At 46.4% G+C, this 4,723-nt stretch overlaps 1 protein-coding gene and 1 long non-coding RNA gene across 2 annotated transcripts in view; one reads left to right on the top strand and one right to left on the bottom strand.

Moving 5' to 3' along the window:
* Positions 1-1,974, bottom strand: part of LOC105452863 — a 3,426-nt gene extending 1,452 nt beyond the window's left edge. Inside the window, exon 1 of the long non-coding RNA XR_974792.1 lies at positions 492-1,974. This is a non-coding gene — a long non-coding RNA (uncharacterized LOC105452863). The remainder of the gene's footprint in view (positions 1-491) is intronic.
* Positions 1-4,723, top strand: part of LOC105452864 — a 68,120-nt gene that overhangs the window by 32,337 nt on the left and 31,060 nt on the right. The window lies entirely within an intron of this gene.

The raw sequence follows: 4,723 nt of genomic DNA, 5'->3' as shown, positions 1-4,723 counted from the left end.
TATGATGATACTATAATATATGGGTAAAATTTAAAATTAATTTGTTATATTCGTTAATAAAGCATAACAAATACGTTTCATGCGGCAAAACGAAAATATACGCGCTACTGAAAACATTTATAATTAATAAAATAAATTTTTTTTTGCAATTTCAGTGCATAGAGGTTGTAAATGGAGGTCTGTTTTTGTAAAATATACCTTAATTGAATTTTTTTGTGCGTCGTATTATTATATTAAACGAAAATGTCAAAAATATAACACAAAATCTATATTTTTTCAATATAATATGCTTTTAAGTATTATTTAATATTTTAAAACATGTTTAAGTAATGGATGTATATCATAGCAACACAGAGTGTTGCTGTTCTAAGTGAAACAGAGTATGTATGCATATATATATATATATATATATATATAGAGAGAGAGAGAGAGAGAGAGAGAGAGAGAGAGAGAGAGAGAGAGAGAGCAACGTTCAAATCAAATCTCCGCACCTTCTGTCGCTTCGCGATGCATGTGTATAATCTGACGTGTAAGCACACGCAGGGTATCGCCTTTCTCCGGCCGAGTCCAATTTTTCGCTTTGCAATGCATCTCGGCTGTACAACTTAAAATCGCTTGCGCAACACTTGCCGAGGCGTCGCGAGAAATATACGGCCGGTCCAAAGTTCAGCGATCCTCTCGGGGGCAACGGAAACGCCGCGCCGGGGGTATCTATATGTATATATATGTAAAAGCGCGGGTAAAAAAGTTGCGCGAGTCCGCGAATAATGGGCCTGGTGGCCGTTGACGGGAACGCTCGTTAATCAAGCCGATTAATTGAGCACCGCGGAAACCGACCGCGCGGATACCTCCGCCGTAGAAAACGGTACTTAAATACTGCATAGCTTACCGATCTTCCCCCTCCCCCTCTACCCCATTCTCTCCCAGTATAACGAGGCACAACAACGAGGTATCTGGGAAATGGAGCATTTCGCCGATGCATCGCGTTTCCTCTTACACCGCTGCGGCGAGCGCGATGATGATATAGTCGTGGGGGATCGGCACATCGTGTACACAGTCGTCGCGTATACAATTGCAGTAATAACGCCGTAGGGTAATGTCAGATCGAACGATGACCCGTCTGTTGTTTACATTGTCGGTCTTTTTATACGCTTCGGGACAGATCGTAATTGATTTTCCGCGTAACACGCGCGGGGATCTATTGCGAGATAGGTGCATCGAGCCCCCCTTTCCCCTTATTGTTCAGCGAGAGAGATTTAAAAACACCGGAGTCTCCCGCTTCGATTAAAATTTTAAACTACTTGCAATTTAGAGAACGATTTTAAAAAATCCATTTTGATATTCAATCGAAACAAGAACAACAATTAAGGTCTGCAGTCAGAGATCGAAAGCGCGATTTATACATACGATTTATACGATTCATTAATAGATAATTATTTTTTCCATAAAGAAAGAAAAGGTATAGGTACACAGCTGAAGTACAAGTGTACGACTATAAAATTTGAAAATATCTACGGCTGTCTATGTGATTTGTAATTAAGATGAATTTTTATAAGTGGCTGGGAAGAAAGTTATTTGTGCGCGTGAAAGATAAATCTGCGTCAATTAGCCAACAAACCGATTTCGATTTCACCTGTGACGCCCGCCGGCGACGTTGTGATTATCCTCCGCTATACGCGGATCGGGGTTGGGCATTTTTGCCTTTATGCCAGCCCGTTCACATCGGCAGGATGAGAGCCACTGACCTCCACTGTCAAGGTTGGGACCACGGCACTAATTGAAAGTTCATTATAGTGGTCTATACCGTTCCTTGGCATAAACTCAAATCCAATCAACAAGCGCGCGCGGCGTATACGGTACATCGATGTGTAATTGCTCAAACACATTCCCGTAATGAATTCCGTGTTCCACTTAGTTCCGGCTATTGCTCTCGCTATTTCGCTAATTCGCCCGCGTCGCCCGCAGTCCGCAGAAAGAAGTGGAATATCAAGCCTTCTTCTCCATTATATACGCGGAAATTGCAATCAGTTCGTCGCGACCGCATGAAATCCAGATAACCCCTTCGCACTTTCGAGTCTCGGCGTCTCGTCGCGGTTCTCGGAACGGTAGGTTAACGGAGTTGAAGTTAATCAAACTGACGCGCCGACATGTTAATAAAAGTACGAGTATTAGCGAGAGTCGTGTCGCGGACGGAGAAAGATGCTCGGCATTTTTAATATTGGTCCTTTTTGTACGAAATAATGATACTTTTTTTTTTGCAGCGCTACATGCATTTCCCTAAAGATATTAATTGGATCTCTCGGCAGTTTTTATAAAGATTTATTTTATAAAGTCTCGTTAGATATTCCACACAAAGAGAATTATAATATATAATAAATATGATAGTTTAAGAAGATTAATGTGCACAAAGGACAATGAAATTATAAATAACGAGTGCCGTATCAAGTTATAATAACGAAGTTGATGAATACGAACGTAATTATCGTAATAAGATTTGGTCTGCTGCAGCAAAAACTCTTCGCGCATTCAATACGCAATGAACTTTGGATACAGTAAAATTCGCAAACTTTGCGAAATTTATCGTAATGCACAAGTTCGTGCCGTATTTCTCTATTTCGGAAATTATCACTTTGAAAGTTTGATCGAGAAGTAATAGTTTCGACTTTACAAATTTTCTAATCGTTAGTTTACTATTGTGAATAAGATGCGAAGAAAAAATCACGATACACGTATTATATTCTCTTAAAATAATTTATAAATTTAATGTTTTCATTAAATGCATTAATTTAAAAATTTTCTCTCTTCACTCAAAACTATACCTGAAAGCTCCAGGAGACAAATATACAATAACACGTATTATTAATAAGCGTTACGAAGGAAAAAAATTTTCTTTGTTTATTTCGACGCGACGCGATCCTTCACGATTATTCCGCGCAGCTTCTCGCGTTGCATCTCGAAGGCCAGCCGAGCCACGCTGATGGAATTTAAGTTTCGTCTGCGCGCTTCTCTCGTGGCGGCGACCTTCACAATGGGAAGCGCGCCAAGGGAAAAGCCGGGGACCCCGGGCGGGATTACCTGCTCGCTATTTACCTCGTACCTGACGCCATTGTCGACCGGAGTCGACGGACGGGACCGGGGACGGGACCCCCCCTCCCCCCTCCCCTCTTGTCCCCCTTGCTGCTCGTCTAAACTTTCTCAAGAATTCCGTGCTGCACACGCGGCGCACCGTGCGTAGCGTCCGATACGCATCGCCGTAATCGTTAAGTACGGTCGGACGTGTTTGGGATCCGGCCTTCCACCTCCGCAACGCGCCGCGCCGGCAGGGTGGGTCCACCGCGCGCACGGCACGGTGCGCGCACCTGCGTTTCCTGTCGCTCGGCACGGCGCGGATCGTGGACGCGCACCTGACGCGCCGGAAGACTGACGCCGCTGACGCGAGAAACTCACGGCCGATTTCTTTCTACGAGACAAAAAAAAAATGCTGATCCGCGCTGAAACGACGGGACGTCCGGGAGACACGGGCAAGGGGTAAAAGCAAGGGGCGAGGCGGAGGGAGGGGTGGGGGAAACGATGTCCCGATTAGGAGTACAGCTAATCGGCAAAAAAGTAAATTTTCCGTGTTTTCGCTTCGCGCTGCCGCACCGCCGCCTCGCTCATTTTGTTTACCAATAAGTTGCTTGTTTTTCGCGGCCATTTACTCGTACATACTCCCGTACCTCGCTCGAAAACACGATCGAACGGACGAGCTCTTGCGCAAGAATCGTTATTTTAATTCCCGCGATGTTTGCGTTGCGCGGGATATTTCGACGGGAGAGCGACGGATTCCGGCGGAAGTGCCGGAGGGACGCGACGTACTTTCGCGAAGAAGTTTGCTCTCGTGCATTACACGCTTTTCTTGTTATATGAGAAAGTTTAAGATTTCACGACGGCGCGCGGCGGCGGAATCGAACGATTTTTCGTCCGCTCGGTCGAAAAGCGAAGGTCCGCGCCGGACGGGAGCGTTTCACCGTTTTTCAAAAGGACCTCAATTACCGCCCTCGGGATATCCTCCCTCCCTCGGCTTTGCCGTGAATCGTGCACCGTCATTCCTCGGACGCCGCGCGTACAACTGCACGCACGCGTCTGCACGTCGTCGTCATCTGGCGCGTAATCGCATCTCGCGCTTTGTAGGACGCGCGAGGAACACGTCGCGCTGGAATTACCAGCAGATCAATGAGTTTTTAGGTCAAGGATCGAATATAGTTAGCCGATTCTATTACGGCGACAGCGGGAGGGAGGAGGGGGGATGGTGGTTCCTCTCTCGCGACGACGTTCGGTAACTGTAACGTTTCTCGCGACTATACCTGCACGTTTACCGCGACCCGAAAATTCCCTGACGTATCAGGTCGATTACTATTAGTCATCGGCTCGTCTTGCGGAACAGTGACAGTCCCGCCGACGCGTCTACCTGATGATGCGCACATTTGTCGTCACCGATCCGATATCCGCAACGAGACGTCCAACGTCACGTCGTGATGTCCCGTGACGTTGTGGCGACGGCCGGCTAGTGGATGCGTCACGTCGAAGGAGATTGTATCGAGAAACGTGAAGCCCGAGACGCATCCTCGTCGTTCGTTCGCATTCTCGTGCGAAATAAGACGCGTTGCGTGCGCGCGCGAGAGAAAGGGACTAAGTCTCTCTCTCTCTCTCTCTCTCTCTCTCTCTCTCTCTCTCTCTCGTCTCC

This window comes from Wasmannia auropunctata, unplaced genomic scaffold, assembly GCF_000956235.1.
Source record: "Wasmannia auropunctata unplaced genomic scaffold, wasmannia.A_1.0 LD336026.1, whole genome shotgun sequence".
NCBI classification, from domain to species: domain Eukaryota; kingdom Metazoa; phylum Arthropoda; class Insecta; order Hymenoptera; family Formicidae; genus Wasmannia; species Wasmannia auropunctata.
Note: the sequence above shows the minus strand (reverse complement) of the source record. Positions and strands in the feature narration are given on the sequence as shown.